Source organism: Canis lupus, chromosome 5 (assembly GCF_048164855.1).
Source record: "Canis lupus baileyi chromosome 5, mCanLup2.hap1, whole genome shotgun sequence".
In the NCBI taxonomy this organism is placed as follows: domain Eukaryota; kingdom Metazoa; phylum Chordata; class Mammalia; order Carnivora; family Canidae; genus Canis; species Canis lupus.
In genome coordinates this window covers 6,122,115-6,146,342 of record NC_132842.1, presented here as the reverse complement: position 1 = coordinate 6,146,342, position 24,228 = coordinate 6,122,115, and the positions used below count along the sequence as shown (strand labels likewise).

General features: G+C 40.2%; 1 long non-coding RNA gene and 1 other non-coding gene across 8 annotated transcripts in view; one reads left to right on the top strand and one right to left on the bottom strand.

Moving 5' to 3' along the window:
* LOC140633176 (uncharacterized) overlaps nucleotides 1–7,976 on the bottom strand; it is a 36,007-nt gene extending 28,031 nt beyond the window's left edge. For 3 of the 7 annotated variants that reach the window (XR_012030797.1, XR_012030794.1, XR_012030796.1), the window contains exon 1: nucleotides 7,083–7,316. This is a non-coding gene — a long non-coding RNA (uncharacterized lncRNA). Of the gene's footprint in view, nucleotides 1–7,082; nucleotides 7,317–7,453; nucleotides 7,551–7,696 lie in introns of those variants that run through there. The other 4 variants (XR_012030795.1, XR_012030799.1, XR_012030792.1 and 1 more) reach the window with 4 other exon arrangements.
* A 9,625-nt stretch (nucleotides 7,977–17,601) lies between these two features.
* Nucleotides 17,602–17,720, top strand: LOC140634506 (5S ribosomal RNA). Its single transcript, XR_012031954.1, has one exon. It is a non-coding gene; the product is annotated as a 5S ribosomal RNA (ribosomal RNA).
* Nucleotides 17,721–24,228: the final 6,508 nt, after the last annotated feature.

Below are 24,228 nucleotides of genomic sequence, written 5' to 3'. Positions count from 1 at the left end.
AACCACTGAGCCACCCAGGGATCCCCGCAAAATTCTTATTTAATGCACAACTATACTCAATTAAGGGATCTTATTTTTCTCAAGCTTTAAATACTATATCTAATAACATCTTAGATTTAGTCTTTTTTTTTTTAAGATTCTGTATTTATTCATTTGAGAGAGAGAGAAAGCGGGGAGGGACAGTGGGGATGGACAGAAGGAGAGGGAGAAGCAGACTCCCTGCTGAACAGGGAAGCCCCATGTGGGGCTCGATTCCAGGACCCTGGGATCCTGACCTGATGTTCCAGCTCAAGCTGAAGGCAGCTGCTTAACTGACTAAGCCACCCAGTCACTCTATCCTAGATTTAGTCTTAATAATTAATTCATAAAATATCCCAAATTGAGCTTTTAAAAATCCAAAGTATTCTTTATGATAAAGGGTTACCTCCTAAAGGTAAAGATCCACTATGGAATATGCATAGAACAAAAAGCATATTTGAAACAAAAAAGTAGTCATAATATTTATCAAGAGAATATGCATTGTGTATTTTATTGTAATATGCAGTTTATTAGTGTCCTATGTGATCTATAGATTGTGCCAGAGATAGAAATGGTTATGTAATGCTGTGGCCCAGAACTATAATCTATATTCTTCAAAAAGAAAGTCTAATTGCATTTGATTTGTTTGTCCCCTACAGGAAACTCAACATGCCAGGTAGTCACTAACTGCTATTGCCACTTCTCTTGAGCTATACAGCAGAAAAATAATTTGCCGAAACATCTGCCAAATGAGAAGGGTTTCTGGTTGCCTGAAATGTTGCTTAGAGCTATGTTTGCAGAAGAAGGAATGAGCTGTGTAGAGTCACCAGTAAGCTTCTAGCCAACAGGTCCTGCTGACCTCCATCTGCCAGCAGGAGAATTACCCACTCCTCTTTGTCAGTTTTGGAAAATAAAGGTTGCTGCTAAGACACGTGGGCCACCTCTCAGCTGACAGCAACAACACAAGGGGCTCCCAGGACCAGCCGTGTTGATTTGATCGGTGACACTGTGCTCCACTAGCAAAGGGGTCTGATCCATGAAAGGCAGACAACAGAGGGGCTTGCAGAAGCCAGTGTCTGGGCTGCATATGTTATCTTTCTGTTAAAGAGATTAAGAAGCATATTTTCCTAGTTGAAAAAAGTTCATTTGCCATTTAAGAGCACTTTTTACAAATCAATCATCTGTTCACTAGTAGTTGATTTACCTCCCCCACCATGACACTTGTCATTGACTATTAAAATACACTTGCCAGATGAATTGGAGAAATAAAGTCTCCTCACCAGGAATCTTCTGCTTAATTTAGAACAAGTCATGGAAGGGGTGCCTGGGTAGTACAGTTGGTTAAGTTTCACTCTGGCTTCAGCTCAGGTCCCAATCTCAGGGTCCTGAGATCGAGTTCTGCACTCAGTGCAGAGTCTGCTTGAGATTCTGTCTCTCTCTCTCTCTCCCTCTGCTCCCCCTGCTTGTGCTCTCTCTCTAAAATAAATAAAATTTTTTAAAAAGTCATAGAAGGTAGGGTTCATTTTATTACTTTTCTCTGCTCTTATTTTTACTACTGGATTCTGCTTTTCTCCTTCTTGTGCTCATCTTTATAATTTATCAGGTTTACTAGGATAAGATATCCTAGGTTACAAGTTGACTGTATAGCTACCATATTTCCAAATGTTCTTCTACTGTTTTAAAGCAAATGGCATTGAACACTATAAATTTACCTTCACACACTGCATTAGGTACATCTTACTCATTTTTTAATGTAATGTCAGTGCAGTGGAATCTTGAAGCACAGACACCTAACACAGAAGGTAACGTGAATCTAGTTTGTTTGCAAGACCCAGCTTGTGTCATTTGTATTCAAGTGAGTTTGTTTGAGTGTGTGGCAGTCAACCAACATGCTCTCCAGTGACTTCTGAGGGAAAATATCAGACGGGTAGCACAGAATACTGATCCTGTTGGATTGGAGGGAACTCAAGGACATTTATTGTCTGAGTGCTTCCATTGGATTTTTTTCCGAAGCTGGAGATTGAATTGCTATGACCACCAAAAATTGCTATTAAGATTCCATTTGGAGCTGAGTCGTTATTTCTGCCAATCATCCACTCCCTTCGAGTAAGGTAAGCATCCAAACATGGAACACGTGGAATCTGGAGTTGGAAGGACTTTATCATCTGGCGTGATCTCTTGCTATTTGGAGGAATTTATTATTTCCCACATAGGAAGTCTGAAAATAAGACCATCTTCCTCAATCTCTCTTCTGTCTCCCTTTTTATTTTCCTGTCTCCTCAGTCTCTTTCACTCTATCTCTGTCTCTGTTTCTGTCTCTCTCACATACACTATACATATGCATTCCTTTGCCTCTCTGTAATGCAGTTCACTTATTGACTACTTTCATTTACATAGCAAAGAGAGACATTTTTTTCTTTTTCTTTTGCAAGGTAGTTCTTCAAATATCATGGCATTTGGATTTACTTCCTTCTAGTTAACTAAACACTCCTTGATTGCTTAGTCTTACACCTGCACTGTCTCAGTCAATCCTCCCTGGATATTATTTTGAGAGAAGAAAAACTTTCTCTAGTTGATGTTATTTCAAGATACTCAGGAACACCTGGGTGCCTCAGTGATTTAGAGCCTGTCTTTGGCCCAGTGCATGATCCTGGGGTCTGGGGATCAAGTCCCGGCATCCAGCTCCCTATGTGAAGCCTGCTTCTCCCTATGTCTCTGCCTCTGTCTCCGTGTCTCTCATGAATAAATAAATAAAATCTTAAAAAAAAAAAGATACTCAGAGGTTTAGAATAAATAAATAAAATTCATTTTGGCACCAAAAGTGACCAAAATTATGAATATTATATTAAATGCAAACTTGGATTCTTCTGTATTTGGCCATGTTTTAACCACAAACTAGTTCCTCCTTGTGTATTTCTTGAAGCATTAAGGGTTCGCCCATTTGTGGCATTGGGTCCTCTAGACTGAGATAGACCTTCTTGGTCTTAAACTTAGGATCTATATGTGATGACTAGGCTAGAGTTCCATGCTTATAGTCCCTTGTCACCACTAATGTGGAGAACATTAATAGTGTTAGTCATTTCATTTATGTGCTTCATAGGACACAAGATGTATTAGACATTGCTTCAAATAATTTGCCATCTATTCTGGGAGGAAGGCAAGAAATAAACAGGAGACATATTTATAATGAGACAAAATCAAAAGCCACATTATGTAATTATTTTATTTTTTTAATATTTTTTAAGATTTTATTTATTTATTTTAGAGAAAGAGAGCACAGGAGCAGAAGCAGAGGGTCCTGGGATGGAGCCTTGAATCGAGCATCCCTCAGCAGGGAATCTGCTTCTCCATCTCCCTCTTATCCCTGCTCATGCGTTCTCTTTCTCTTTCTCTCTCTCTCTCGCTCTCGCTCTCGCTCTTGCTCTCCCTCTCCCTCTCCCTCAAGTAAATAAATAAAATATCTTCTGAAGACATATATTTATTCTAGAGAGAGAGAAAGAGAAAGCAGAGCCAGGGGCGAGGGGCAGAGAGAGAGGGAGAAAGAGAATCTCAGGCAAACTCCCCAATGAGCATGGAGCCAGATGCAGGGCTCTGTCCCTTGACCCTGAGATCATGACCTGAGCTGAAATCAAGAGTCAGACACTTAACCCCTTGAACCATCCAGGTGCCCCTATGTAATTATTATAAACAGTTTGCATTTTTTTCAGGGTTTGTTTTTGAGTATGTATGATAGTCCATGTCTACCACTTATCTCTCACAAAGGCAAACAGAAGGTTATTCAAAACTACTTATGCCTAAAAACGAATTTCAGGTATGTTACTGGCTTGGAGCTGATGTAATGGTAGAATAAATACCCCGACTGATCTTGCGTGGGTAGGAAAAGAAAAGAGCTAATTGACAAAAAGCAAATTACCAGGCAATTGCAGTTCATTCCCTTCAGCACAAGACTCTTAAAATAATACCATTTAGGGGAAATTCCTCCTAAAACTTTCCATACTCATCTGGCATTTTAAATAGATGAGCATGATTTAACCTTTCACTGATGACTCATTGTCAACACTGAACATGAGTCCTTGGCCTGCGTGATAATATGGCCATGCTGCTGGGGCCACTGAGAAGGGTAAGATGGTTTTGTCATATCTGAGCCTTGTGTCCCTCAAGGGGTCAGCTTTTGGCTTTCCTTTGTGACCTTGAGTTTACTGATTCATTATTGATTCAGTGCAATTTCATGAACAATACTCTCTGGACCCTCCTTTTGAATGAGATAGGGCCTCTGAGAAAAGCAAGGTTCATGGTTGCTGACATGGTCAAGAACTCTTCCTAATTAGCAGAGGAACAATATGAATTGTTAGCAAATCACCCCAAATTGTACCTCACGCTCGGGATTCTAGATTCAGGAGAAAATATTGGATATGGAAAAAAATGTTTTGAAAAGGCAAGATGAAGTCTGACCAGTGACTATGGATTGGCTTCTTGTCCATGTGCTTCACCCCAACACATGAGTCGCAGTCTGCAGGTTAGCCTCCGAGCCACAGAGTTATGTCCCTTTCCTTGTCAATAATTCTGCTATTCAGAAGACTGTTTACCCAGGATTTCTGCTGCCAGAAATTGAACTAGCCAACACGTGATTGTTACACCAAAGATGTTTATTGCCATAAAGACGAGAAATGTCTTGAAAATTGAAATACTATTATATCAGAAAAGTGGTGGTTTTTTTAAAAAAAAAAATTTACTTCTTATTTTAAAAGGAAAAATATGACATCAAGTTAGAATATCAAATATGATCATCTGTGGTCACTCAATTCAACATGTATTCCCTAAGAGTGGGTGATATGTCAGGTACTGAGGCACAAAGATGACTGAACAATATCTGCCCTGGAGGGGTTATGGACTAAACCAGGAAACATACCCATCAGCCAACAACCACCATTCAGTGTACTAAGTGCTATAATAGGCACGGAAATTGAGCTAGGAGAGCAAAGGGAGCAGAAAAAATCAAATGGAGAAAGTGTTAAGTAAGGTTAACTCGCTTAAGGAATGGAATGGAATTTAAACAAAGAAGATGGGACTGAAGGTTGTTTGTAGATGATGTTGAACAGTGGAGGGGGATTAATAATCCCTTGCTAAGAAATTTGAAGAATTCTCTGGGGCGGGGTTGAGGATGGGCGGTATTATGGTTTTTTTTTTGTTTTTTTTTTGGTATTATGTATTTTAAATCAGAAGAATGACAAAGTAGTTTTTAATTTTTTTTTTTTTAACTAAAAAAAAAGTAAAAGCAGTGTGGGAAATGGCCTGGAATTGAAGAAACTGGAAATGAAGAGACTTAAGAGTTTGTTGGAATATATTGTGCAAAGGATATAGCAGGCCTGTAGTGGTTTGGGGCCCACAGAGGTGGAAATCTATTGTAAAGAGCAAAACAGAAACGGCTGGGTTGGGCTTGGTTGTGAAGGGAAAGATGGATTCTGGGACAACTACGGTTGACCCCTGACACTGCAAGGATTAGGGGTCCCAAGCCCCCACCCCCCCACACAGCCAAAAATCTGCATGTAACTTTTGGCTCCCCATAAAATTTGCTACTAGCCTTTTGCTGGCTGGAACACTTGCAAGCACATGAGCAGCCGATTAACATATCGAGTATAAATATATATATTGTATATATATACAATTATATGTTGTATTCTTAGAACAAAGTAAGCTACAGAAAAGAAAATGTTATTAAGAAAACCATAAGGAAGAGGAGCACGTGATTGGCTCAGTCAGTGGAGCATCTGACTCTTGGTTTCAGCTCAGGTCATAATCTCAGGGTCGTGAGATCAAGACCTGAGCCCTGCATCAGGCTCTGAGCTCAGAGGGGAGTCGGCTTGAGAATTTTCTCCCTTTCCCTCTACTCCTCCCCAACACTGGCATACTATATATCTCTCTCTCTGGCTCTCTCTCTCTCTTTCTCAAATAAGTAAGTAAGTAAATAAATAAATAAATAAATAAATAAATAAATAAATCTTTAAAAAAATCATAAGGAAGAAAAAGAATCTTAAGGAAGAGAAAATACATTTGCTGTACCATCCTGTAAAAAAATCTGCATAGCAGTAATCCCACACACTTCAAACCCATGTTGTTCAAGGGTCAGCAGTACTAGTTTTCTGATTTGTGAAATTTAATGGACTATAGCACTAATCTGAGAAGGAAAATGTCGAGGTCATTGTTCTCAATAAAACACCCTGTAGATGCCCATGGGGCATGAAGGCTGCCAGTTTTAATTGGCAGGTAGAGACATGCTGGATCTGGGGGGTGAGGTGAAGGGACTGGCCCCATGGACCAGGTAGGATAGGGAGAGATGACAATGAGTGATTATGGGGGTGGGTGGGCGCTATGTTTGAATGCCACACAGGCCTACTGTAAGTTTAGTGACCATAGTTCCTCAAGCTCATATTGGGGTGCTTATTCTTTTAATGGACAAATCATTTCAAGTAGAGACTGCCCCAGAAAATAATAATCACATATGGTTGCCTTTTAAGTCAACAAAAAATAGAGATGCTGTGCGGTGGAGATTGCCTTGGGTTGCAGAGGAGCCTATTGAATTGCTCGCCACTCATTTGCATATAAATGCATGGACATAATATTCCTAGGTCTTTATTTCTATAATACTTTTATTCAGTTGATTTTCGCGGAGATGGTAATTCTGGAGGGGGGGTAGGGAAAAGTGGGGGAGAGGGGTGCATGGCAGACACAGCTAGCCTGGAGAGGCTGCTGCAGCTACCTTTCTGAGGTCCTGGCTAATTGTTCTGGCTCCTGTTACTGGGCTGCCCAGCCAGCGGCGATGCGAACTACAGTGACCTACTTTCCCTGAATCAGCCAGTTCTACATTTTTAAATCTTCATTAAAAAAAAAAAAAAAATCTTCTATTTCTTTGGAAGAAAAAAAAAAAGTTGCTTTCTTACCACTCTCCTTTGTGGACTTTTAATTTTTGGAGGTCTGATCTAGCTTTCATTGGATAGCAAAACACATATACAACAAATAGCTGGTCACCCCCCTCCTCAGAAAGGACCAGGGGCTCCTGTACTCACGCTGTTGCAGCAAAATAGTCATGGAATCGGCTCTCAAGTGCAATCGGTTTTACTATGTCATCCACGTCTTCAAAGGAAGATTGTCTGAAATGGGAAAATCGGAGACAGGGCTTGATAAAGCCCCAGAAATGGAGCCCACACACCAGCAGACACCTCCGCCAGCCAATTCTAAGCTCGCAGTCACTACCCGCTTTGTCAGATGAAAGACAGGGGGAAATGGGAACAGCATTTGTGTGTGTGTGTGTGTGTGTGTGTGTGTGTGTGTGTGTGTGTGTGTTTGCATGTAAAGTATCTCTGCGTTCATCAGGCTTTCTAAGGCAGGTATTCATTTTTACAAAACGAAAAATGTCAGAAATGCGAGAGCCCAGTACCGTTGAAGGGAGCCAGCCGGGGACGCAGGACGAAATTAACATTCCAGTCACGGGCTGCAAGCAGTGTACTCGGGAGTTCATTCTCAGGAGGTAATGACTAGGAAAATGACAAAGAAAACTGTTATTGACCATTAGTGAGCAATCACTCTGTCATATTACCGAGATAATTTAGATAAATGTGGGGGGTTGCAGTCTCCCAGGGAGACGGGCTGCTGATTTCTTTGATGATGGCAGCCCACTTACAGTTTGCTTGCGACAAATCTATTCTGTCGTCGGGCCCAGGGGAAGTAGTCGGGTCCCTCGGCCGGCTTGCCGGTTGGTCGGCTGTAGCAACAGCTCGTTTGGAAAGTTCATCACAAAAGTCAGTCGGTTCTCTGTGTCTGGTGCCCAGGGAGGGATACTTGCTGCGATGCCCCTCCAAGGCTCTTCAGCCGCTGTGGAGCACAGTGTTTGGAAACATAAGGTATTTAATAAATGAAGGCAGAACGCGCCACATTTTTGTTCAATTGACTTCCATTATTTTAGCAGCTGCTAATTATGCGCTGTTGATGTTCAGAGGCCGGTAACAGATTTCTCTGTTCCATCTGGGTGATCGGGCTTGAGAATGGACTTTGCCTCACCCGGTACTAGGAGGCTTCGAGCTGCTCTACATTGAGGCCGATGATCCGACCAATTCACAAGAAGCAGGTAGGAGCAGTCTGCCAGGCACAAGGTGACATTTACCTGGTGGTGTTGGCCGCGCAATTCACTTTATCTCTGACATCACAGCGCACTCTTCAAGCCACCTATGTCCTTCAGAGCCAAGAGGAAAACAGGGCGACCACACCCATTTTCAAAGCAAATAACAGACATGTGAATTCTGAGAATATTTCACCTTGCGAAAATATTGAGCAAAAATGGCCATGGAGTCTATTTGGTCTATTAAGCACTGGCTGCCCAGGCTGTGGCATTGGCCTTTGTTTGCAGTGGGATGGAGTAGGGAAGGGGCTGAGAGCCAACTACTGCAATGCTGCTGCTCGTGGGAGTGGGAACGCTTCTCAGATTTTCTAAAGTTTGGGTTCCTCATGTAGAAAAAGGGATGAAAACAGCATCTTGTTTTTAGAACTGCTCTAAGAGGATAGTAGAGAATGGATGTATAGCTATGATGGTAAGAACAATGACCATGATGCTTTAAGAAGGCCAAAGGGCGCCTGGATGATGAAGTCAGTTAAGCACCTGACTCTAGGTTTCAGCTCGGGTCATGATCTCAGGGTTGTGAGATGGAGCCCCGCCATGAGCTCCGAGCTCAGCACAGACTCTGCTTAAGGTTAGCTCTCCCTTTCCCTCTGCCCCTTTCCCCTGCTCTCTCTTTCTCTCTCTGTCTCTCAAATAAATCAATCTTTAAAAAAAGAAAGAAAGAAAAAAAAGCCAAAGTCACTCGGAGTAGCTGAGTTTGATCTTACTTACTATGATGCAGTGTCTTTGGGATTAACAGATAGGTGCCCCCTTCCTTGTCCACCCTAATAGACAGGAAGACAAGGCACTATGGAGAAATTCCAATTTATTAGCCCTCATTCTCTTTACCAACTATTTTGCTTTTTACTTTGTCCTTGTACAAGCTGCATGCACATTCATTACCTGCACATAGGTGCTTCATTTTTATTTTAATGCAGCGAATTAATTGAAATGCCAGCTATGGTAAATGCTGCCTCAGTCCGGAAGCCTGGACAGTGCAGCCTTCTGCCAAGGACAGGGGACAAGGGACCAACCATGCATTTAGAACTGTCCAGTGCGTCACAATGGTGGGCCCAGGCATCACATTAAGTCTGCTAGGGCCGTCATAAAAAAATACCATAGTCTGGGTCCCTTGAACAACCGAAATTCACTTTCTCACAATTCTGGACACTAGAAGTCCCGGATCAGGGTTCTAGCTAATTTGATTTCTTGTGAGAGCTCTCTTCCTGGTTCACAGATGACCATCTTCTCAGTAGCTGCTCACATGGCCCTTCCTTGCTGCATGGACACAGAGAGATCTCTCTCTCTTCCTCTTCTTATAGGTCGTATTGGATTAGGATCCACACTTCAGACCTCATTCAACCTTAATTACTTCCTAAAGACCCTATCTACCTCCAAACACCATCACATCGGAGGTTACAGCTTCCACATATAAATTCAGTGGCGGGGGGGACAAAATTCAGTCCATAGCTCTCATATCAAAGAAAAGTACATTTTAGATCTCAAAACTTCTTAGAAACTGTAAGTATCGGGACGCCTGGGTGGCTTACTGGTTGAACATCTGCCTTCGGCCCAGGGCAGTCCTGAAGTCCCGGGATCGAGTTCCACACTGGGCTCCCTGCATGGAGCCTGCTTCTCTCTCTGCCTATGTCTCTGCTTCTCTCTCTGTGCCTCTCATGAAAAAATAAATAAAAATTTTAAAAAAGAAACTATAAGTAAAATAAAATGCAGGAAGTTCCTATAGGCTGACATGTTGTTAAGTGAAGATTTCAGTCATGTACAGAGAAAATATTATAAAATGTCTAATTGCATCATTCCTTTTAGGCATAATATCTGATGATATCTTTTGAAGATTTCATACATGTTCTTGAAATTAGGTTCTTTTTAATCCTAAATAAACATGTGGTCTGCTTGATTTCATTTCAATGAGCTAAAGATCTTCGTCTTCAAAACATCTCATGGAGAATTGCTCAATCCTGATAGCACATTAGAATCACCTGGAAAGTTGTTTCTTTGTTCTGGTTTTTGTGTGTTTTTTGAAAACACTGATTCATAGGCTCTTTCCTAGGTTATGCTTAAATCAGAATCTCTGGGTGCCAGAGACTAGAAAAGCTCTCCAGGGCATTCTAATTCATCACCAGGGTTGAGAATGACATACATGATTTCCAACTTTGTCTCAATTGTGTTAGGGCCAGAACTTAGTTTTTATGAAAACAAGAAATCAAAATGCAATAAAATAAATAATTATGCAAACATTCCATGCAGACAGCAACACTGCTAAAACTGAATCACGTAGACTGTTCTTCTGTCAGCTGACGTAAGTTTAATTCAATATGTAAAGGGCTCCACACCCCTTAGTGACTCACATCTCACTCAGAGTAAAAGCCGAGGTGCCTACAGTCCCTGTGATAGCCACCCCCACTTCACGTACATCTCTGGTGTCATCCTTCCTATTCCGCTTTGCTTAGCTCTACTCCAGCCAACTCACTTCCTACTCTCCCTATCTTGTGGCCTTTGTATTAACCATTCTCTCCTCCTGGAATGCTCAGCTCAGAAATCCTCATGGCTGAGATCCTTAGGTCCTCCTAAGGGCCACCTTTCTAATGAGAGCTCCCCCCACTACCCTATTTAAAGCATGAAACCCACACGCCCATGCATTCATGGCATCTCTGATCCCTATTGCTCCACTTTTTTTGGCCATTAGCATTTTTCAGCTTCCAACACACTAGGGCACTTACTCATTTACTTGTGATTGCTGTGCACTACTCATATTCCAACACTAGAATGTACGCTCCACAAAGACGAGGATCTTTCTCTATTCCACTGATGTGCCCAACTGTCTAGAAAAGCACCTCATACATAGGAGCCACTCAGCCTGTCACCATCGAATGAATGAATGAATGGAATGTCTGCCTGGGTTTCTAGCACTCGAGTCCTGCTCCCTTCCCCAGACAGGACCCATGGCCAGACCTGTGCTTATTTCAGCCTTTCAGGTGCCTGACCTCCAGCCCTCATAGGGAAGGATGAAAGACAAATCCTACCTCACAGCCCTCTGATTGTTTCTCATATTCCATCACCGATGGAGAGATAAAACTAAATCCAATTACCCCCAATACAAGGAGAATATCAATTCTAACAATCTGGGAAGTTATGCCGAATGTGGCTTGATTATGCTATTTTATATCTTGGATTTTGCTCTTTGGAAATATTTTAACTTGATAGAAGGAGTAGAGCTAATGACTGGATATTGCCTATGCTTACCATTTAAAGCTCTCAATTCAACATTATTCACTGGGCAAAACTCCCACAAAAAGATTTATTACTTAGCTTGATTTTAACACTAGTGAAAAATGTTACAGAGATAGGTCAATCTGAGCATTAATCCTAATTTCCTATCATTTTGAATTAACTGATTTTCCCCCCAACCCCCTACTTCTGAATCACATTCATCTCAAGAATTTGTTCCATAGAAACACTGGCTCAAAGTAGCAAAATCTGCTCCCTCGGGGAAACAAAAAACAAAGTCTGAGTTGAGAGTTTAGTTTTTTTTTTTTTTTTTTTCCTTTTTCCATCATCATAAAGACAAGCCTGAGGGCTCATCTTTAGAGAATTCAACAATGTCAGAAACTAATTGGATCTTACTGGGGGTTTTCCAATTTCAGTGCTGTGGTTTTAGGAGGAAAAGGTTGTCATATAATCTCATCTTTAGCACTATGAGTAATAGGCGGGAAAATTGCAGTCAAAGGTAAATGGCTTTGAGTACACATTCTTCTCGCTCGCCCAGGTTTGACACATTATAGAATAACCTTTTAGTGAAATTACGAAGCTTTCATGGTGCCCTCTCCTCCTTCCTGTGGATGGCTGGTGAGAGAAGAATATTGTGTGTAGCTACAAAGCACTGCTTTTTTTTTACTCCACGGATTTTTTTTTTCCTCCTTTCATATAGCTATATTTGCCCATAGCTCTTCTGTCTTTCATTCTTCACGTAATTTGGTGGAAGTGGCCATGCAGAGCATGATGGGGAAGGATGAAGAGGAAGAAAACACTCCTTGTTATTTATTAAGGCAATGAAAATTGAAACTGAAAAATGAAGATGAGCTAGCATTATCTGGAAGGTTCTGGCTCTTGATGAGCTCAGAATAGCAGAGCGGGCAGGAATAACATGGAAACAAAGGTCACACCATGTATGTCTCTCAAACTCTGGCATACGAGGGAGCAATGAGGGCTTTCAGCTGCTGCCTCAGCGTGTGAGCAGAAGAGGGAATCGATAATTTAGATTGCCAAGTGAACCTGAAATTAGTAAATTAATATGTGCAGATGGTAGAGGAGGTTTTTCTACAGAAGGAAGTAAAAGGGCCAAGCCCTTCCTTTTCAGCCAGTGGCATCTGAAAGTCTTTTGAGCTCTGAGGAAAATTGCAAAATGTGGGGGAGGTGGGGTTTTGGGGCTTTCTTGTTTCCCCTTTCAGGAGCTGCCCTACTTATGTCAGGGTGGGACCCCTCTTCTGTTGGAACTGGACCCTACTTAAACCAAGAGGTCTTGAATCTCATGTGCCCCCCTCACCCTAGACCTCTGCCCTCCTCAGAGCACTCTTAAGGACTGAATCGGTTTTCAAGGCCCAGACTCTTCTGGTATCACGATGGGACAGAGTGAGGGATGGGACAGGTAAAGGGGCTTTTATATAAGTGCCTCTCAAGTCACTGCAGGTAAGTTGTCAGCTTTCTGTCCTGCCACTGGAGCCATAACAGGCCTGCACATGAGTCTAGAAGGTTTCACCATTCTTCAAAGCCATGCCAGTGACTTCTGCTTCCATCTGCTTCCATCTGCTACATCGTATCTGATGTGGACCCACGAAGAGATACAATCATTGCTGAAGTTGTTAATTCAAAGTGGTAAGAACATCAGGTGCCTGGTGGGTCTCACCTTTGGTTGGCTCAAGTGTCTCTTGAGAATGAGATACTCCAGAAAACAAAGCACTTACATCATATAGTATTTACAGTTGGAAGGAAACCAAGAGTGAACCGATTTTATTGATTCAGAGTTGAGAAATGAGATGATGTATGCACAAACAAGGAAGGAAGAGATGAAATAATTTTCCTAGTCACCACATTGTGCGCACCAGATCCAGGGAAGAATGCAGATTCCCTGGGTCCCTCGTTCTGCTTTTTTCCCACTGAATGGTGAGAACTGTCTTCTAGCATGCACTAATCCTTTCAGAGACCAACTTTATCATTCGTGCATGGGGGTGCTTTCCATTTGAGGCTGAGAGATACATACCCGATCACGTCTGACAGCCTGGTAGTATGAGCCAGCCAAAGATTTCTTTAACACCAAGAATCAAGGACTTGGTGAAATAAGTCATCCAGGGTGACTGGGTGGCTCAGTCAGTTAAGCATCTGCCTGCGGTTCAGGTCATGATCCCAAGGTCCTGAGATTGAGTTCCACATCAGGCTCCCTGCTCCACGAGGAGTCTGCTTCTCCCTCTACTTCTCCCCACTGCTTATGGTCTTTCTCTCTCTCTCTCAGATAAATATATAAAATCTTTTTTAAAAATATCATCCAAAGGATGAGAGAATTAAGCTCCCTAATAGGACCAGTAAGAATGTGTTATGTTCTAAGGAAAAGGTAGATTTCTCTGTTGGTCAGTGAACAACTTTCAACTCAATCCCTATATAGTAGTACCTGAGTTCTAGGGAGGAAACTGGATTCTCAAAAGAATCTACTTAAGAGCAAACAGCAGGTAACAGCTGTCTCCCTACCTTAACTCCAGGGGTCAGTGGCACAGTACAAGTCCAGGGTGGGAGGTGGCACTATCCATCCTCCTGTTTCTTAGTCTATATGATGCCTTTACCTGGAGTTGTGCAGTGCACAAGCCGTGCAGCTAAATACAAAGGTCCTTGTGTAGAACATTAAATTCTACTTACTGGCAGACTAGGAGTCAGAGAGATGGAGAGGAAAGGCTCAAAACCAGGAAATTTGGTGCTGAAACTTCATTTAGTCACTAAAAACTAAGAAACCTTTTCTTTTTATTATTTTTTATTTATAATTTTACTTTTTATTTTTTTATTTTTTTTAATTTTTTATTTATTTATGATAGTCACAGAGAGGGAGAGAGAGGCAGAGACACAGGCAGAGGGAGAAGCAGGCTCCATGCACCGGGAGCCCGACGTGGGATTCGATCCCGGGTCTCCAGGATCGCGCCCTGGGCCAAAGGCAGGTGCCAAACCGCTGCGCCACCCAGGGATCCCTATAATTTTACTTTTTAAATTTAAATTCAAGTTAGTAGTGTAGTATTGATTTCAGGAGTAGAATTTAGTGATTCATCACTTACATATAGCGCTTACATCCAGTGCTCATCATAAGTGTCCTCCTTAATGCCCATCACCCAGTTACTACTCCCCCCCACTTCCCCTCCAGAAACTCTCAGTTTGTTCTCTATAGTAAAGAGTTTCTTATGGTTTGTCTCCCTCTTAAGAAACCTTAAGAAAAACATTTCAACTTTCCAGACCTCAGCTTCCTCTTCTGTGAAATGACCGGATTAGTAGTAAATTTCTGGGGTTGAAACTATGTGACTGGTTGTACCCTTCAATGTGTTTCACCATTATACAAGGAAGAGCTATGTCCAAAGAACCAGTTTTGTGTTTTTTGTTTTGGTTTGGTTTGGTTTGTTTTTTGTGTAGCATTCTGGCACATTTGAGAACTTTTCTGCACAATCTGCGGAGTGTTTCTCAGGAAGAGCTGTCCCAGAACAGGCATCATTTTGTACATAAGCCAGAGCTGCTGAAGCGATGGCTCAGCCACTACACCTCACAATAGACCTCTGATTAGCACCGGGGAGTCATGAGCAGGAGTTGAGTCAGCTGTACTTCCTGCTAAATACAGGACTGGGTCGTGCCTGAGCCTGACGGGACCCCCTCCCATTGACTTCAGAGAAGTAACCTCACTAGGAGATATGCACCAGGCAGCTGTGTGGTTGATCACAGGCTGTATCCCAGAGTCAGAAGACAGCATAGTGAAAGGAATTTTCTGATTTTCAATCCTGTGCCCTCTTGTCAGATGGCGTGTTCAATTTTGGGTTCAGACTGCATGGCTTCTAGAAAGGGAATATCACGCATGACTGTTCCAGGGACCTGCTCATCCCCTTGAAAACTAACTGTGCTCACAAGAATATCTTTTAGGATAGTAAGATGAGGAAAGAAGACCATGGAAGTCTTTCCACACACCCAACAAAGGAATAATAAGACAAATGGAATTAAGCATGGACACTGAGCCCTAATTTGAGCCAAATTATCCATGTGAATGAATGCTGGCTCTGCCATTTCATAGCCATAGGATCTTGGGCAAATTACTAAACCTTTCTGTGCCTCCATTTACTTATCTGCAGGATGGGAATAATTATCTACTTGGTGAGTTATTGTGGGGATATAATTAGTTACTGTGTATAGAGAGATTAGAATAGGGTCTGGCACAAGTTAGCTTTTATGCTTGTTACAGTTCTTATCGGAATACAAGTTATGGGACGCTTGGGTGGCTCCGTGGTTGAGCGTCTGCCTTTGGCTCAGGTCGTGATCTGGGGATCCCAGATCGAGTCCCTCATCAGGCTCCCTGCAGAGGGCCTGCTTCTCCCTCTGCCTATATCACTGCCTCTCACTCTGTGTCTCTCATGAATAAATAAAATATTCAGAAAAAAAAAAAAGGAATACAAGTTATGAGGCACACATCAAACTGTTTTTCCTAAATAAAATGACCATTTGTTGGGTGTCTGGATGGCTTAGTTGGTTAAGTGTCTGCCTTCAGTTCAGGTCATGATCTCAGGGTCCTGGGATCAAGTCTCACATCCGGCTCCCTGCTCAGTGGGGAGCCTGTGTCTCCCTATCCCTCTTTCTCTCCCCCCTGCTCATGTGCTCTCTCGTCCTCTCTCTATCTCTCTCTCTCTTGCTCACTTTCTCATAAATAAATAAAATCTTTTAAAAATTAAAAAAAAAATTTAAAATAAAACGACCATTTGTTTCAGCAAAATATATTAAATATGAGTTTATTCTCTGGCTTATTTGAAATAATAGGCTTTGCCACATCCTAAGTATCAAAATCTATTCCTGAACTTTCTATTCTGTCATGTTTATTTGAAGGTCTACTCTTGAACCAGTAGCATGCTGTTTATATTATTAAAATAGGTTTTCATAATTTGTATAGTTCTTCCCTTTATTTTAGTTCTAAATTATCTTAGTCATTTGCCTTTACTATTTTTCTCTTTTTCTTTTAAAGATTTTACTTATTCACTTGAGAGAAAGAGCGAGAGAACACAATATATGTGAGGAGGGGAAGGATCAGAGGGTGAGAGAGAATCGCAAGCACACCCCCTGCTGAACATGGAGCCTGGCTCAGGCCTCCATTCCATGACTCTGAGATCATGATCTGAGCCAAAACCAAGAGTGAGATGCTCAACCAACTGCACCACCCAGGTGTTCTGCCCTTATTATTTTTCTAATAGTACAGAAAAGAAAACTACAAATCAATTTCACATATGAATATTGATGCAAACACTTGCAATAATATAATAGCAAAAACCTCAAATATTATTAGAATTTCTTTAACCTGAAAAAATTTTTAAAATAATATTTGATATCCATTATATTCCAGGTAATTATGTATTTTCCAGCTACTCAAATTTTTCTTTTAGTTATCTAAGTATGCATTAAAAATTTTTAATAATGAATCTTCTACCTTTATTGTTAAATTGATTTATTGTTGGTTTTGTCATTATAGTTTAATTGGCATTTGTTTCCCTGTCGTACATTCTAACTAGTTATTGCCCATGTATAGGGAAGTTGTCCACTAATGCTATGTATTTATATTTTAATTAAGTGAGTCTCTCTTTTCTTAATTCTAGTATGTTTTCCTTCTTTATTTTCTGCCCTTGAGCTTTCTAGATAATCATATTATTCATAAATAATGAAAAATTGGTGTCCAAATTCTAGCTTGTCTATTGCCATCATTCCTGACTAGCCAATCCAAGAAATGGTAAATAGTAAATAATATTAATCCTCCCAGTCATCTTTCTTCTTTCCCTGACTTAATGATTATGTGCCTATATTGTTTCACCATTAAAGATGGTGGTTGTGTTGAGATATACTTGATAAACTATGCGATATAAATATTTTTCAAAATTTACCTAATGCAACAATTAAAAAAATAAGTACAGGGGTTAAGTTTCTAAATGCCGTTTTATTGTCTGATAATTTTCTCCTTTTTAATCTACTTATGAAATGTGATATATTTGCATACATTAAATGATCATGATATTCTGATAAGAAAAAGATTATGACATCCTATTATTTTGTGATATTGATGAATGAGATGTATTAATTTTAACTTGGAAATTTTTACATTCATGATAATATTTATCACTGAACTTTAAATAAGTTTATGCTGGCTAGTCTACGGCCATACCACCCTGAACGCACCCGATCTCGTTTGATCTCGGAAGCTAAGCAGGGTCGGGCCTGGTTAGTACTTCGATGGGAGACCGCCTGGGAATACTGGGTGCTGTAGGCTTTAAAAAAAAAAAAAAACATTATGCTGGCTATCTCAGACTTATAATTCACTTCTGTGAGAGAATCATGAATGGATTTTTTAAAGATTCTTTTCTCTCTCTTCATGCTCTTGATCACTTTGTATAGCAAAGTAGTGAATTATTTTTGAAAATATTTTAAGAAAGGGGATCCCTGGGTGGCGCAGCGGTTTGGCGCCTGCCTTTGGCCCGGGGCGCGATCCTGGAGACCCGGGATCGAATCCCACGTCGGGCTCCCTGCATGGAGCCTGTTTCTCCCTCTGCCTGTGTCTCTGCCTCTCTCTCTCTGTGTGACTATCATGAATAAATAAATAAAAAATCTAAAAAAAAAAATAAAATAAAATAAAATGCATTAAAAAAAAAAAAAAAAAAAAAAAAAAAGAAAATATTTTAAGAAAGAACCAGTAACATTATATGGGGCCAGAGCCTTTGTGGAGATAATTCTTTTCTTACAATATTTAAATCTTTCTCCAGTATCATTGGTCTATTTCTTGAGTTAATTTTGGTACTTTATAGTTTTTATTTTGTTATTTTTTTTAAATTTATGATAGTCATACAGAGAGAGAGAGAGGCAGAGACACAGGCAGAGGGAGAAGCAGGCTCCATGCACCGGGAGCCTGATGTGGGATTCGATCCTGGGTCTCCAGGATCGCGCCCTGGGCCAAAAGCAGGCACCAAACCGCTGCGCCACTCAGGGATCCCGGTACTTTATAGTTTTTAAAGGATCTTTTCAAATACATAATATTTTGTTATAATCATAACTGTCATTCCACCAATACTACATTATTTTGGTTTCACATTTGCTACATTTGTGTTTTGCCTTTCTTTAATGGCACAGATATGTCTACCACCCCCACCCCAACTTAAAACAAGAAAATCCTTTGATTTATTTACGTTCTTTTTGCCTCTTTCCTTTTCAATAATTTCTGCTTTTATTTCAGCTTTCTCAGGTTTCCTTATATTCTGTTGGTATTACTTTTCTAGTGTAAATCATTTAACACTAAGAATTTGTCTCTGAGTATAGCTCTTGTCTCATGATATAGGTATGATTTGTAATATTCTTGTCATCTTCTTGATACCTCACATTTTTTTCCTTTGGCCCTGATTACATAGATACAACTTATTCCAAATTGTCAGGTTGTATTGAAAAGTATAACTGAAACGTGACATAAAGTATAAGCTGGAGTAATCATTTTGCACATTTGTAAGCTGGTGAGTGGAGAAAACAGTTTCTCAAAGAGATAAAAGGAACAGAATCAGAAATCTACAAAAAAAAAAAAAAAAAAATTCCAAGTGTCTCTGATGTAATAGAACCAGAGACTATTTAAGAGCCATCAGAGTAAACCACAACAGATTAGACCTTGTCCTTTTGACCTCTCCACCACTTCATCTCTCAACACTTCCAGGCCATACCAATAATTAAATATTCCACAATGTTAATAAAATCAAGAATGACTCCCATTTATTAACTGCTTATTCTTGACTTTAAGGTTATATAATTTGTAAAATGACACAAAGCAAGTACATGGCCAGGCCAGGATTAAAAACCCGATTGGGTTAACTCTCACCAGTGCTTTAAACCAGTAAACGTGGATGTCTCCCTAAGACTCGGATTCAGATTCCAATGCTCCCTGAAGAGCGATGTTTGGTTGATGAAATGTCTAGTTATGTAAACATAAATGCTAGGTGTAGTCAACTAAAGAGTTGAAATTGCTGTTCAGGCTTCTATTAACGCCCACGAGGTCCAGGAAAAAACAACTCTCAAATCAGCTATTTACACACTACAGATGGACAGGGGCAGGGGAAAAAGATGTATTTTCATCAACATGAAAATGGATGCATACAAAAAACTTCTTAAAAAATTTCTGACTCATCATGTCTTTCAAAATCCTCTCTATATACCTAGTTGCATTCCAGTATGTTGACAGTAATTTTCACATTTTCAATGACTTTTTGCCTCAACAGTACAGATAATACAAATTTTACTTATATAAGCAAAATTACCTCTATCATGACTTCAACTGTAATAACCCGCCAGCAGTGAATATTAACTAAACATTTTACTCCACCACCTCCCACGGTTGCTGCTTACCTCAAAGCAAAGGATTAGCCACAAGACTTGCTGTGTGAATTCTTGCCTTATGATGCATTTGATATATTTCAAAACCCTTTCACATAACAGCTTATAAATGCATCTTCTGACAGCCGTCCTGCACACTCACCTATCATGTGAAAACCAATAATTAAAGAAAATAAAGAATGTAACATTGACCACATGACACTAGAGGTCAGGGCCTCAGGAAGTGGCAAGGACTCTGTTGACTCCAAGGTTTGTTTTTTATTTTCCATGATCAGTTCACATCTGAGGTATACACCGAGCTCACTGCAGATTTTCATTCTGAAAAGTCAATGTCCAAGGGCATATTTTAAATTAATCAAATCTGTTTCAGAGAGATAAGCTAAATTAATTCTTTAAAAGGAGAATGTGAAATGCAAACTTATGTATTCATCCTTATATTTAGCTTCAAGAAGTAGCCTTACATAACCCCGAAGTGGATTTAAATGACTAAAACCCAATGTCAAGTTTGAAGCTGATATTAAGTCTCTTAAAAGAACACACTGCTATAATTTTCCAAAGTCATAGATTGCACTCAATATGTTTCTAATTGTTTCATGCATTCATGTAATAATTTAAATTATGAGAGTGATGTTAAATCAATAAACATGTAATAAACACCCATATGTACTATGGATATATAAAAGGGATATAGGATATAGTTTGTCTACCTCTTGAGTAAAGTCTTGCTGAAGATGAAAGACTTAGCCACATGGAAACAGATAAAAGAAAATTATATAGAAATGATTCAAAATTCATAGTTTCTGAAGGTTCTAATAGACCCTTACAATCTCTGAGACATCTGCTTGCCTCTGCCCCCCCTTTTTTTTTGGTCATGGCCTGAAGCCTTGATCCTTTTGATCTAACTACAGCCTACAGAAACCTTAAATTGAGGCACATTTTCATTGCCAAATGGGAGACTTCAATTATCCCTTGAACCTAGTTTTACTAAAAGATGAACACACAAGCCTAAGAAGTCTATAAAAAAGAAGAGCGTCCAGGTGGCTCAGTCAGTTGGGTGTCCTACTCTTGATTTCAGCTCAGGTCATGATCTCTTAGGGTCATGAGATCAAGCCCCACCCCCACCCCTTCACTGGGCTCCCTGCTGAACAGAGAATCTCCTTGAGATTCTCCCTCCCTCGCCCTCTGCACCTACCCTGCCCCAATAAATAAGTAAATAATCTCTAAAAAAGAGAAGTATCTGGAGTCATTTCAATTGGTAGCAAACTTCCTTCAGCAAATACCCTAAAATATTTAGCTATCCATTGATTTATTAACCACTGGGAACTTGAGGGTTTCTAGGCTTTAGAAACCTCAGGCTTCTGATAATGTTGTCTCAGTGCCCACCGAAGTATTTAGCACATGCTGGACTTTTAATATTCTCTGCTTACTTGAAAAAAAAAATAAATGAATGAAAAGTGTCTTTTTTGATAGCAGTGCTAAAATATAGAACAAGTTACTACAGTCTAAGTTTGGATAAAGTATCTTTTGATTCTTCTAAGTAAGCAAAAGACTACATTTAAGGCTATAATCCATAAAGTTATTTCCAATGTTTGCCTTTGATAGTGGGTTGTACCATAGATCAACAAATTCTTGTGTATCAGAAAAATTATGAAGAAAGATTGCTGTCTACTTTGGGCTTTTTATGTACAATATGGAGATTAGATAATTTTTGCAAATGTAGTAAGATTCCAACTGGTGAAAAAAATCTCCTAATTCAGGTAAAGAAAGGCTATTACTTCTGGCCTTTCCCTCTGGTTTCCAGGTATTATCACTCCTATTGAAGTTTTCGTGTCCAGAGCTACAAACTCTCATCTTTCAAATTTAGGGTTAGCAATGAAATAGATGGCTTTATAAAATATAAAAATATAAAATGCCACTGGTATATTCCAATATTTTTGTTTTTTTATAGTAACAGTAGTCCCTGATAAGAGAGCTCTCTGTGACCCACAAAATAAAGTGACTTTTTAGAGTCTGAAACAAAACTAACTTCTAGTTGATCAAGTGAAATTAAAAGATCAATTAATGGGGGCGCCTGGGTGGCTCAGTGGTTGAGTGTCTGCTTTTGGCTTAGGTAGTGATCCCAGGCTCCTGGGATCGAGTCCCACATCAGGTTCCCTGAAGGGAGCCTGCTTCTCCCTCTGCCTGTGTCTCTGCCTCTCTCTGTGTGTCTCTCATAAATAAATAAATGAAATCTTTAAAAAAATCAATTAATGATCACAGATATTCCACAGTCTGAACATTTGTCTCCCCCAAATTTATAAGTTGAAACCTAATTCCCAATGTGACTATATTTGGAGATGGTGCCTTTGAGAGGTGATTAGGTCATAAAGGTAGAGCTCTCATGAGTGAGGTTAGACTTCAGGGGCCCCTTGCTTCTTCTGTCATGTGATGACACAGTGAGAAGATAGTTTTCACCAGATACTGCATCTGCTGGAGCCTTGATCTGGGACATTCCACTTTCCAGAACTGTGAGAAATAAGTATTTCACATTTAAGCCACCCAGAACAGAATCTATGGTATTTGTTAGAACTGCCTGAACAAACTAAGACAAGATAATGTAAAGATTCCCAAAGCAATGAGGTAAGTATACATAATCCCTCCTTGATTACACAATACATCAAAAGCTAATTTTTCTGTTGCTACATCTCAGCAGTCAGCATGGGCTCCCCCTCCATAACCATAATGGCCATTACTAGTGAACGCTCAGCAGCTCCACTGTGGATGATCCCATACCACAGGCAAAAATTGTAAGCAATTGCCACCTGGAAGCCTGGACATACTAAAAGCATGTCATTATAGCAATCATTTTCATGGAGGTTGCTATGGTTTCTGTGCTACACTATTTCCTTTCTCTATAGTTGGATGATTTGAGTTAATCAATGGCAAGCCACAGTATAATCATTTTCTCTTCAGAGAACACAAGAAAAAAGAACCAAGCCTGGAGTCTCCTGCACAATGTCACTGCTGACAGTTACTTTTTTGGCTGCAAGAGAAGGGCATGTTCTTATTCTAAATGAAGAGCATAAAAGGAGAGCTAGGAGAAAATGGAAATCACTTTCCAATCCAGGCTAGCCTTTTGAGAAGCACCAGAAAAGCTGTTCTCCCAAATGATCTTTCTAATATTTTTTTAAAGATTTATTTATTTATTTATTCATGAGAGACAGAGAGAAATAGAGGCAGAGACACAGGCAAAGGGAGAAGCAGGCCCCATGCAGGGAGCCCAACATGGGACTCGATCCTGGGTCTCCAGGATCACACCCTGGGCTGAAGGCGGCACTAAACCACTGAGCCACCCAGGCTGCCCATAATATTTTTTTATTATTAAGATGATCATCCAGGAGGATGTGAGGAAGAAGTAGTCTCTCCTCACAAAAAATCTTGGAATTTCCTTATTGCCTCTACAAGGTATTTGGACAGTAAGAAGCCACAGTGAGGCTTAGTGTTGCTCTACCTAGAGTCAACTGCTGCTTCAGGGTTTTATACTTTATTGGGTATTAGAGAAAAAGCCACTACTCCACATAGTGACACACACAAATAAAATATTGGAAATAATTCTATTAAAAGAAGCAGAGAAAGAAAGAATCATCACAAGTAAAACCACAAAAGAGACTTAGGAAATTATTCAGAAACGTGAGTATTCAAAAATTAGCACAAAATTTCCTTTCTAGGCCCAAGAGTCAGTTGGATAAAATTTAAGTTTGTCACGCTCATTAGATTGCAGGTGTGTTTAATAAATTTAAAATTTCAGAGAGACGTTGGCAAGAGGACCGACAAGACACAAATTTTCTGTCATCTTCATACAGAGCCCATTCCATTCTCTCCCCCCTCAGACAGTGTAAAGGGCATGCAAAAGTCACAGGATGGGGCTCCTAGGTGGCTCAGTGGTTGAGCATCTGCCTTTGGTTCAGGTCATGATCTCAAGGTCAAGTCCCACATCAGGCTCCCCAAAGGGAGCCTGCTTTTCCCTCTGCCTGTGTGTCTCTGACTCTTTCTCTGGGTCTCTCATGAATAAATAAATAGAATCTTACAAAAAAAAAAAAAAAAAGAAAAGAAAGAAAGAAAGTCAGTCACAGGATATGGGATCTTTTCAAAGTTGTTCCACTCTTCTAGATTGCAGTGTCAGAGTGGATGAGTGCTGGGAATTATGAAGATGGAAAGCAAGGTTCACATTTTGAGGAACTTTGCTTTTGCATGATGAACGATTTAGAAAATATTTCTAATTGTGAAAAACACAGAAACATAAAGCTTAGTCAATTTCCATTTTACATTTTGTAAGAAGCAGTCAAGGCCAGAGTTCTGTGGTCACATCACTCCCAAAGGTTCTTATTTGAAAGGATGTGTTTAATTAAATCTGTAGGAGTTTACTTCATCTT